The 12,586-nt window shown below is 43.0% G+C and overlaps 1 long non-coding RNA gene across 5 annotated transcripts in view; it reads left to right on the top strand.

The window, feature by feature from the left end:
* Positions 1 to 12,586, top strand: part of LOC149120530 (uncharacterized) — a 60,121-nt gene that overhangs the window by 43,292 nt on the left and 4,243 nt on the right. For 2 of the 5 annotated variants that reach the window (XR_016226209.1, XR_016226213.1), the window contains exon 5: positions 1,649 to 1,818. The exons of 1 other annotated variant lie outside the window; for it this stretch is intronic. This is a non-coding gene — a long non-coding RNA (uncharacterized LOC149120530). Of the gene's footprint in view, positions 1 to 1,285; positions 1,603 to 1,648; positions 1,819 to 11,720; positions 12,007 to 12,586 lie in introns of those variants that run through there. 2 more of the 5 variants (XR_016226212.1, XR_016226211.1) reach the window with 2 other exon arrangements.

The following is a 12,586-nucleotide window of genomic DNA, read 5'->3' as shown; positions in this document are numbered from 1 at the left end:
GTTGCATCCTTTAGGGAGTGAACCAGTAGATAGAACTTTCTCTATCTCTCTCTGTCTCTCTCTTCAACTCTGCATTTCAAATTAAAAATTAAAAAAGAAACAAAGTAACAGATAAATATGTTAGAATATTAAGTGCAAGAATTTATTTACGTGATTGTGGGAGCTGGTCGGGCAAATATAATTTCCCCAAAGCAGGGTCTTGGCAAGGCAGCCTGTGGGTAGAGGGTAGATCAGGAAGCTATCATCCAGGGATGAAAGTTCTTCAAGAAGCCACAGCTCTTTCTATAGGTCTCAACTAATCACATCAAATTCACTAGGGTACTAGAAGTAAGAATCCTTACTTAAAGTCAACTGTGTGGCCACTTCTGTCACATGTACATGGTATCTTTACAGCAACCTTGAAGGCAATATTTGAAGAAATTAGAACTCTATCCAAGCTGACACATAAAACTGATAGGCAATCAGGGTTTGGTGTCATCCTTTAGGAATGTGGTTTTTGATCCTCAGCCATGCATGTAATACACTGGAATAATGAGCATTGTTGATCACAGGATTAAGGGATGAGAATTGAAGCTCCATGTACACGTGTGCATGCTTACTTAATGCTTGATGTTAAAATTTTTGTCATTCCATGATACAGGTTAAAATGCACAAAGGGACTTATTTAACCAAAAAAGAGGTTCAAATCTATCTGCTGAAAACTCAATTAAATAATCCTTCAATTCTGTTAAAATTCAACAACTGCAATTCATCAGTCTTCAGAATAATTTATTGTTCAATTGTTGGACTCAATCATTTTTTCAGTTTATGGGAAGTGAACGAAAGAGCTTTTAAAAATATATGAACTTTGCCTACTTCTCTTCCACTTAGAGGTAAATACACATATAAAATTTCTAGGTATACCTTGATATATTTAGAAAATCTTAATGTATGTATTCACATATATACATACACATATAAAATCATACAACTGTTGTGTGTGTATGTATATATACATTTTAAAAAACAAATAATTGTGTCATTTATCTTTTACTTGAAAACCTTCTCTTAAAATTTCTTGTAATACACTTCTGAGAGAGTTAAATATTTAAATTAATTAAAAGGCTGGCTGATGGCTCAAGTACTAGAGTTCAAGCCAGTGAACTGGGAGGTTCTTGGTTTCAGCCTGGCCCAGCCCCAGCAGTTGCCCATCTGATGTAAACCATCAGATGGAAGATCTCTCTCTCCCTGCCCCTGCTTGCCAGTCTTTAAAATAGATAAACTGTCCCGGTTGCCCCTCTTCCAGGTCAGCTCTCTGCTGTGGCCAGGGAGTGCAGTGGAGGATGGCCCGGGTGCTTGGGCCCTGCACCCCATGGGAGACCAGGAAAAGCACCTGGCTCCTGGCTCCTGCCATCGGATCAGCGCGGTGCGCCGGCCACAGCGCGCCGGCCGCGGCGGCCATTGGAGGGTGAACCAACGGCAAAGGAAGACCTTTCTCTCTGTCTCTCTCTCTCACTGTCCACTCTGCCTGTCAAAAAAAAAAAATAGATAAACCATGGGCCGTCACTTGGTGCAGCAGTGCAGCAGCCCTGGCCTTAAGTGCCAGCATCCCATCTGGGTGCTGGGTTGCTCCTCTTCTGATCCAGCTCTCTCCTATGGCCTGCAATAGCAGTAGAAGATGATGCAAGTCCTTGGGCTTCTGCACCCATGTGGGAGACCCAGAAGAAGCTCCTGGCTCCTGGCATTGGATTGGTGCAGCTCCGGCCATTGCAGCCAATTGGGGAGTGAACCATCGGAAGGAAGACCTCTCTCTCTCTCTCTACCTCTCCTCTCTCTGTGTAACTCTTTTAAATGAAAATAAAATAATTCTGAAAATGTTATGGTATTATTTCTCCAGGAATTGTATTTGACCATTTCCCTATCTACATCACCATGTGGTTGGGTTGTTATCGACCTGTTGGAGACTTTTTTCACTGTTAACATTTTTTTAACTCTTCTTTCTGATTTTTCAGGATAGTCTAATGGCCATGTCCTTGGTGCTCTTATTTTTCTTATTTTCAAAGTCTAATCACATGTTAATTTCATTCTAACAGACACTTTTCCTTTCATGTATTTCTCATTTCTAGGAAATTCTATGATTCTTTAATTTTTTTCTTTTATATTTTTCATTTCCTAATATCTTTTAAACTTTTCATGAAATACAGTGAGACACTTTATTTTATACCTTCATATCATTCCTTAACATAGGAATTTTCCCTTTTAGTTGGTTAGATATAATCAAAGAAGTTAGTTTATTAACCAGTTCCAATTGTTAAACTGGTCACAAAAACTAACAAAATAACGACAAAGAAAAAGTCAAGCATTCTCATGGAGAAATCAGCCTACAGTGAATAACTATCCTTTCTGTTTGAAATAATGAACATTTAAAAATTAAAAGAGCACTGTTGAAGAGGTGATAATCTGAATTCCAACTTTTCAGTAGACGATGCTGCTTGGTTTGGTTCTGAATGGCTCAGTGGCTCCTTCCACTGCTATGGGTTAAATACAATGAAAACAAAAACAAATGCTGAGAATGAGCAAAAATGAGTCTCTCTTGAATGTCCTGCCTGGTAGAATACACTAGGGAGTCAGTCAATAAATTAGAAATATGGTGTGCAGTCTGTGGCCCAGCAAAACACAGCTGACTGAGAAGTATGGAGTTATGAGAACATAGATTAATTAGCATACTATTCCTAAAATATTGAAAATGGAAATGTGATTGTGATATGCAATACCTAAATGTGTACCTGTATGTACACATCTATGAATCTACTAAAAACTGAAATTTGTAAGGAAAATATATATGCTTATACATTCGTTAAAGATTTATTAATTTATTTGAAAGTCAGAGTTACACAGAGAGAGGAGAGGCCGAGAGAGAGAGAGAGTTTTTCCATCTGATGGTTCAATCCCCAGATGGCCACAACAGCCAAGCCGGAGCTGTGCTGATCCAAAGCTGGGAGCCAGGAGCTTCTTCCCAGTCTCCCATGTGGGTCCAGGGGCCCAAGGACTTGGGCCATCTTCTACTGCTTTTCCCAGGCCATAGCAGAGAGCTGAACAGGAAGGGGAGCAACCTGGTCTCGAACCGGTGCCCATATGGGATGCCAGCAATTCAGGCCTGGGCATTAACCCACTGCGCCACGGCGCTGGCCCCGCTTATACATTCATTTAAAGAGAAAATAAATCATTTTCTTCTCCTAAAGATTCAGAATGATTTGATCAATTAGTATGCAAACATTTATTGACTAAATTAAATTATATGGCAAATATTTTCCAAAAATAATGAAGCTCTCAAAGAACCGGAGCCTGGTGTGGGGACCTTCAGGAGTATCACATTGCTGCATGGCCTTAGAGAAAGATACTAGCTTACATTTTGCCCTCTTCACATTAGGCTCTTGCTGCACAAAACTTTGTTGAGAGCCTTTCATCTGGCTTCCTCCCAAGAGCCCAGCTGACCCAGCCCTATAAACTGGTCTGGTAGCCCCGCTCCCCCTCCCATTGCCCTGGAAAGAACCTAGGATACACATCCTGAGTAGCTTGGCTTGTAGAGGGCTTCAGAAAGCAGTCAGGTGACTCTGCCCATCTGCCTGTCACCCTAAAAGCAGGACACAGGACACAGGCTACAGGACATAGGCCATTGGCTAAAGGACACAGGCCACAGGCTACAGGACACGGGCTAGAGGACGCAGGCTACACAACATAGGACGCAGGGCACAGGACACAGGACAAAGGCTATAGGACACAGTCTGAAAGAAATAGGCCAGTGGACACAAGACACAGGTTAAAGGACACAGGCTATAGGACACAGGGCACAGGCTACAAGACACCAGCTACAGGACACAGGCAACAGGACACAAGACACAGGCAACAGGACACAAGCTACAGGACACAAGACACAGGCAACAGGACACAAGCTACAGGACACAGGACACAGGCTACACGGAGAGGCTAAAGGAAGATGATACAGGCTATAGGACACAGGCTAGAGGAACAGTACAGAGGCCACAAGCCACACCACACCAGTCACAGGACAAAGGCCACAGGCTGCAGGATATAGGACATAAGCTACAAGAAACCAGATTCAAGAAACAGGACACAGGATACAGGAAACAGGACATGAGATACAGGACAGAGGCCACAGGACACAGGCTATAGGACACAGGACACAGGCTACATGAACAGGCAAAAAGATGAGGACACAGGCAACAGGGACACAGGCTACAGGACAGAGGACACAGGCTATAGGACATAGGCCACAGGATACAGGAAACAGGACAGATGCCACAGAACTAGGACACAAGACCCTTGCTAAATGATATAATCCACAGGCAACAAGAAACTGTCTTCAGGACACAGGACACAGGCTCAGGAAATGGGAAACCAGCTACAGCACAAAGGACACAGGACACAGGCTACAGGACACAGGACACAAGTTATAAGACACAGTCTAAATGAAATCAGACACAGACTACAGGACACAGGTGACATGACCCAGAATAGAGGCTACATGCCACAAGCCACAGGCTACAGAACACAACACAGCTACAGAAAACAGGACACAGGCTACAGGACATAGGACACAGGGTACAGGACACGGGCTGTAAAACACAGGATACACAACATAGGACACAGGCCACAGGACAAAAGGATACAGGGCACAGGCTAAAAGGAAAAGCCAATGGACACAGGCTACAGGACACAGGCAACAGGACACAGGACATAGGCTACATGAATAGGCTAAAGACAAGGACACAGTATACAGGCCACAGGCTACAGGACACAGAACACAATACACTGGCCACAGACAAAGGCCACAGGTTACGGGACATAGGCCACAAACTACAGAACACAGGCTCAGGACACAGGACACAGGCTAAGTGACACAGGATATAGGACACAAAACACAGGCTACAGAACATCAGGCAAGGCTACAGGACACAGGCTACAGAACACAGGGACAGGCTAGAAGACACAGGCTACAGGACACAGGCTACACAACATAGGACACAGGACACAGGCCTCAGGACAAAGGCTATAGGACACAGGCTAAAAGAAACAGACCAGTGGACACAGTACACAGATTACAGGACACAGGTTAAAGGACACAGGCCCAGGACACAGGGCATAGGCTACAGAACAAAGGGACCATCTATAGGACACAGGACTCAGGACACAGGCTACAGCACACAGGACACAGGCTATAGAACAGAGGCCACAGGACACAGGCTATGGGACATAGGCCACAGGATAAAGGAAACAGGACACCAGCTACAGGAAAAATGCCACAGGGCTAGGCTACAGGACAAAGGACACAGGCCACAGGACACAGGACCCATGCTACATGACAGTCCACAGGCTACATGAAACCGTGTTCAGGACACAGGCTATAGGAAATGGGAAACCAGCTACAACATAAAGGACACAGGATGCAGGCTACAGGACACAAGACCCAGGCTAAATGAAATAGGACACAGACTACAGGAAACTGGCTACACAACCCAGGACAGAGGCCACAGGCCACAGGCCACAGGCTACAGAACACAACACAGCTCAGAAAACAGGACACCAGCTACAGGACAAAGGCCACAGAACACAGGTTACAGGACACAAGACACAGGCTAAGGGACACAGGATACAGGACACAGGCTACACAACACTGGACATAGGCCACAGGCTACAAAGGACACAGGTAACAGGATACAGGCTACAGGACACAAGCACTGGCTACAGTAGAGGCCACAGCACACAGGCTACAGGAAACAGACTACCGGACATAATACACAGGCTACAGGACACAGGCTAAAGGACACAGGACACAGGCTACAGGACAGAGAACACCAGGTATAGGACCTAGGCCACAGGATACAGGAAACAGGACACCAGCTACAGAACACAACACAGCTCAGAAAACAGGACACCAGCTACAGGACAAAGGCCACAGAACACAGGTTACAGGACACAGGACACAAGACACAGGCTAAGGGACACAGGATACAGGACACAGGCTACACAACACTGGACATAGGCCACAGGCTACAAAGGACACAGGTAACAGGATACAGGCTACAGGACACAAGCACTGGCTACAGTAGAGGCCACAGCACACAGGCTACAGGAAACAGACTACCGGACATAATACACAGGCTACAGGACACAGGCTAAAGGACACAGGACACAGGCTACAGGACAGAGAACACCAGGTATAGGACCTAGGCCACAGGATACAGGAAACAGGACACCAGCTACTGGACAAAGGCCACAGGACACAGGCTACAGGAACCAGGACACAGGACACAGGCTACAGGACTCAGGACACAGGACACAGGACACAGGACACAGGCTACAGAACACTGTACACAGGCTACAGGACACAGGCTACAATATATTCCACAGCCTACAAGAAACCGGCTTCAGAAAACAGGACAAAGGCTACAGGCAACTGGACACGAGGTACAGGACAGAGGCCACAGAGGCCACAGGCTATAGGACATGGGCTACAGGACACAGGCTACACAGCATAGGACACAGGTCACAGGACACAAGACAAAGAATAAAGGACACAGGCTAAAAGAAACAGGCCAGAGGACACAGGACACAGATTACAGGACATAGGTTAAAGGACACAGGACACAGGTCACAGGACACAAGCTATAGGACAGAGGCCACAGGCTACAGGACACAAACTACAGGACATGGGCTATAGGACACAGGCTATACAACATAGGACAGAGTCCACAGGACACAGGCTACAGGATATAGGACACAGGCTACATGACACAGGACTCAGGCTAGAGTTCACATGCCACATGACATAGGACACAGATTATAGGACACAGGATAGAAGACACAGAAGAGAGGCTACAGGAAGCAGGACATGGGCCGCAGGCCACAGGCCATAGGCCACAGGCTACAGGATCAGACTATAGGACACAAGACACAGGACACAGGATACACAAACAGACTAAAGGACAAGGACACAGGCTACAGGACACAGGAAAGTGGCCACAGTACACAGCACAGGGCCACAGGAAAAGGCTACAGGCTACAAAACATAGGACACAGGCAACAGGACACAGGCTACAGGACATAGTACACAGGCTAAAAGAAACTGGATTCAGGACACAGGCTACAAGTAACAGGACATGAGCTACAGGACAGAAGCCACAGGACACAGGACAGAGGACACAGGCTACAGGATACAGTACACAGGACAAAGGCCACAGGACACAGGACACAAACACTTGCTTCAGGACAGAGGCTACAGCACATAGGACACAGGACACAGACTACTGGACATAATACACAGGCTACAGGCTACAGGACACAGGACAAAGGCAGTAGGACACATGATACAGGACAGAGGCCACAGGTCACAGGCTACAGGCCACAGGTCACCGGCTATAGGACAGAGGCCACAGGCTACAGGACATGGGCTACAGGACACAGGCTATACAACATAGGACAGAGTCCACAGGACACAGGCTAAAAGAAACAGGCCAGAGGACACAGGACACAGATTACATGACACAGGACACATTCTAAAGAACACAAGCTACAGGACACAGGACACATGCTAAATGACATAGTCATTTAATGTTAATGGCTATTAAATTTTACCAAACCCTTTGTGGGATATATTCTGTTGCTTTTATGGCATTTTCTATTAATCACCTTAGTTGGTGAACAATGAGGAACTCTTACACCTTCTGGTGAATATTCCTTTTGATAGTATATCTCTTGAATATATATAGTATATCTTTTTCATAAATGTCTTCTTGAATATATTCTTTGAATGTACGTATGAATTCCTAAGAAATTATTTTTTAATATTCACTGTGGAGTTCTCACAACTTTTGAATTGGGTATATTAACAATATTTGATGTTTGTCAATACAATTGTATATGATATGGCCTACTATGCAAGCATGAGACAAAGAAGAGTTATAATATTAGAAAAGTGGACTTTAATACATTAACCACTTTTAAAAGCAAGAACAGAAGCCAACGTCATGGCATAGCAGGTAAAGCCACTGCCTGCAATGCTGGCATCCCATGTGAGTGCCAGTTAATGTCCTGGCTGCTCCATTTCCAATCCAATTCCCTGCCAATGGCCTGAGAAAAGAATGGAGGACATCCCAAGTGTTTGTGCCCCTGTCACCCACCTGACAGACCCAAATGAAGCCCTTGTTCCTGGCACTGGTTTGGCCATCTGGGGAGTGATCTAATGGATGAATGATCTCCCTCTCTGTCTACCCCCTCACCATTTCTCTCTTCCTTTAACTCTGCCTATAAAATAAATAAATAAATCTTTAACAAAAAAAGGAAGAACATTTGATGATTGAGCAAGGGTAAATCCAGATGATAACAAAACGAGCATGTGCAAACATAACTAATGAATTAATGAGAAATCAATAAATCCAAAATCCTATTAGAGAGTGTCTTGTATGTCTTTCAACCCCTGCTAAAATAAGGGTACATCTCTGTTACACAGATACAGGAGATCTGAACAAAAACACTGAAAAATCTTACCTAATTTGCAAATGAAGAATAACTGTACATCTTAGTGAGTAAACTTACATTATTTTCAAGGGCACAGAGATTACCTGACAAAATGATAATAATATAAAGTTATTTTTAAAATTCTTAAAAATGCTAGTATTTCAGAGTCTAATCTCTCACAGCAAATAAATTATTTGGAAAAATATTAAAAAATTGATAACTAATAAAAAAGATGGTTGTATGGAAGTTGCACAAAACTTTCATTAATCCATCATCAAAAAGGGCATCTAAATAGACATTACAAAGCGTTTAATCTGAATGACAATAAAAATTCTAGACTCATGGATATATATTTTGATGCTCGTGAAAATGGTTTTAAATTATTTACTAAAAACTGTAAGTTAGGTTTGTATTACAATCTGTTGGTTCCCATAGCATTATCATGTACAGACCTTCACTACCAGAACTACTGGAATAGAATAGCCACGAGCAAATATCTCACATGGCTTTCTACTCCATTAATCAATTGATATTGTCATACCTTATTAGTCTTTCTAATCCCATAACCAAGTAGAGTACCGTAGAAGGTAGAAACTTGATAAGTATCAGTGGCCGTGGCTAGAAAGAAACCAGAGACAACAGAATACAAACACCATGTGTAGTCATGAAAATAGATGCAGAAGACTTACCAGGCTAGGCATTTAGATGTTCTTAAATTCTGCATAAAACTTCCATAGATTTTTCTAGGAATTCAAATATACTTATTCATAATGTAATTCAAGTAGGTAATTGGGTTTACCCTCCATAAATGTAATATTGCTGAATTGCCTTAATGGAAACATCCTGCAAAGACCAATTTTTAAACAGGAGGAAGTAAGCATAAAAAGACTTGAGCTGGGAGAGATAACTTGAGGAAAAACAGCATTTTGTTATTTTGGCAATATAACTCAGGAGTGTTTGAACCGATGTAGCCTAATTGAAAGATCTCTTGTCACAGTGAATGTTCTTCATTAGTGCACCCACAAATGCCAGTTACTTCCTGGGAAGTGTGACCTCTACACAAATGCACTGGTGGATCCAAAAGGGCAGTTGGGAGTGCCATCCATCAGTGATGCTGCTCATAGCAGATCTGGTTTACTGAATCATCAAGGTCTCCAGACTGAGTGAGTGTACACTAGAAGGAGAAATTAGTGTAGAAGAAATGAATCCAAATTGTAATGTTCTATGCTCTCTCATCTATATGTCAAAACACTGGATTAACAAAAATGAAGTGATTCTAAATTCCAGCTTGGGATTGTGCTTGCAAACAATGAGAAAATAAAGCTCATCCACAAGACTGCTGATCTTATCATCCTCATCTCATCAAGAATGGGCTGCCAATAGGACTTGGTTCAACAAATGTTCAGAGAAATAAATCACACAGACATTAATCAAGGGGACTATATCTTCCTATAACAATTTTGTTACCCCCAATATTTAGTTGGGTAGGACTTTTATTACATTTTCCAACATTTATTATTATCATCTAATCATTTCTACACATGAATGCACAATTTTTGATTGATCATATGAACACCTTGCCTACAAAATGGAGAAATATTATACTTATCAATAATTTCTCTGTCATTACTTGCTTTTCTTCTGTTCTTTATTTATGTCTGGTTTGGAAGCACAAGCTTCATAAATTAAGAAATTTTTCACCAATGACAGAGAATTGAAATCAAATATATGGAAAGAAAACAAGTAAAAGAGAAAAAGAAAATGTGCTATTGGATTATGTAGCTGCAAAATAGATTAGTATAATTTAAATAGAATGCAATTTGATTCAGAACTGAAATGGACATCTCTATAACTCATTTTGTTTTTTTTTCCCAGTGGCTTTAAATGCTGACTGCTTTAGCAAGATAGATTTAGCACTTTTATGCATCAAGATTAGACTACCAGCCAGCGCCGTGGCTCACTAGGCTAATCCTCCTCCTTGTGGCGCCGGCACACCGAGTTCTAGTCTCAGTCGGGGTGCCAGATTCTGTCCCAGTTGCCCCTCTTCCAGGCCAGCTCTCTGCTGTGGCCAGGGAGTGCAGTGGAGGATGGCCCAAGTGCTTGGGCCCTGCACCCCATGGGAGACCAGGATATGTACCTGGCTCCTGCCATCGGATCAGCGTGGTGCACTGGCTGCAGCGTGCCGGCTGCGGTGGCCATTGGAAGGTGAACCAATGGCAAAGGAAGACATTTCTCTCTGTCTCTCTCTCTCACTGTCCACTCTGCCTGTCAAAAAAAAAAAAAAAGATTAGACTACCGAGAGTAGTAGGAAATATCAAGACTATTTTTTCCCACAAGACCTGTGTTGTGGCACACTGGGTAATACTGTTGCCTGTGATGCTAGCATTCCATAGCAGAATGCTGATTTGAGTCCTGGCTACTCAACGTCCAGTGCAGCCATCTGGTAATATGTCTGAGAAAACAGCAGCAGGTAGTCCAAGTCCTTGTGCCGCTGCAATGCATGTAGGAGACCCAGTTGAAGTTCCAGGCTCCTGGCTTCAGCCTGGCCCAGCCCCCACCAATGCAGTCATTTGAGGAATGAACCAGAAGATTCATTCTCTATGCCTTTCCATCTCTCTGTGTCACTCTTTAAAATAAAGAAAATGAAGAATTTCAATTTTTACCCAATAGGAAAGATTTTATGTCCCATATTTGGTAAATATCAAAATGTTTTTAAAGGTTTATTATTTATTTGAGAGGCAGAATTAGAGAGAGAGAGAGAGAGAGAGAGAGAGAAAGAGAGAGAGAGGTATTCCATCCATTGGTTCATTCCCCAAATAGCTGCAATGGCCAGAGCTGAGCCAATCCAAAGCCAGGAGCCAGGAACTTCTGGGTCTCCCAAGTGTGTGCAGGGGCCGAAGTACCTGAGCTATCTTCTGCTGCTTTCCCAGGCCATTAGCAGAGGGATGGGTCAGAAGAAGAGCAGAAAGTACATGATTCGGAGTCCACAGGCTGCTGAGTGTCAGCCCCTAAATCAAAATGTTACTGATGAATCATTAATGATCACATGTACAAAGTGGTTGTGAGTTAAATTCTATCAAAACTGGTTGAAGAATTGGCAGAAAGAATTTCCTACATGCCTTTACAGGCATTAATACCAGAGAAAAAACTTATAAGGTTTCAGATAGCCATAAACGAATGTCTACTGTTCAAATTCATTTCAGGGGCCGGTACTGTGGTGCAGCAGGTTAACACCCTGGCCTGAAGTGCTGGCATCCCATATGGGCGCCGGTGCAAGACCTAGCTGCTCCACTTCTGATCCAGCTCTCTGCTATGGCCTGGGATAGCAGTAGAAGATGGACCAAATCCTAGGGCTCCTGCACCCAGGTGGGAGACCTGGAAGAAGCTTCTGGCTCCCGGCTTTGGATGAGTGCAACTCCAGCCATTTCGGCCATCTGGGGAGTGAATCATTGGATGGAAGACCTCTCTCTCTCTCTCTCTCTCTCTCTCTCTCTCTCTGCCTCTCCTCTCTCTGTGTAACTCTGACTTTCAAAGAAATAAATAAATCTTTAAAAAATTCATTTCAATGTTTGTCCAACAAGCTTGATTGTGATGAAATATTGCTGAGAAATAAATCATTAAAGTTTAACATCAAGGCAAATACAAATTCTTTTTGGATCTCTGCTTTTGCTCTTGGAGATTATTTGTGCACTAGCTCACCTCTGCTTTCCACTATGATGAGTGTATTGCATCTGAGAGGTTTCCTTAGGCAGGAAGTTGATAACAAAGTGCAACATTCAATGCCAAGGAAAACATGGTTTATTAGACTAAATGGCAATTTTTAGTCTTGTGTTGTTAGAACAGAATGGAAATGCCTATATAATTATCTTACACAACAAATCAAGGGGTGATAACTATGGATAAGTTGAAAATAGCTTCTGAAATGTCTTCAGTGGATTCATGATTAGCATTAATTACAAATAGATCTCCACTGTTCAATCTGTTGTAAAGCTAAGAATCTTGGCACTCTGGAAGGACTGGTGATTATGAAATATATATAGTCAAATGTAGCAGACAAAACAAAAATATC

This window comes from Oryctolagus cuniculus, chromosome 19 (assembly GCF_051225735.1).
Source record: "Oryctolagus cuniculus isolate XC-2025 breed Fujian yellow rabbit chromosome 19, ASM5122573v1, whole genome shotgun sequence".
Lineage (NCBI taxonomy): Eukaryota > Metazoa > Chordata > Mammalia > Lagomorpha > Leporidae > Oryctolagus > Oryctolagus cuniculus.
The sequence above is the reverse complement of the archived record's forward strand: the minus strand, read 5'-3'. Positions and strand labels throughout refer to the sequence as shown.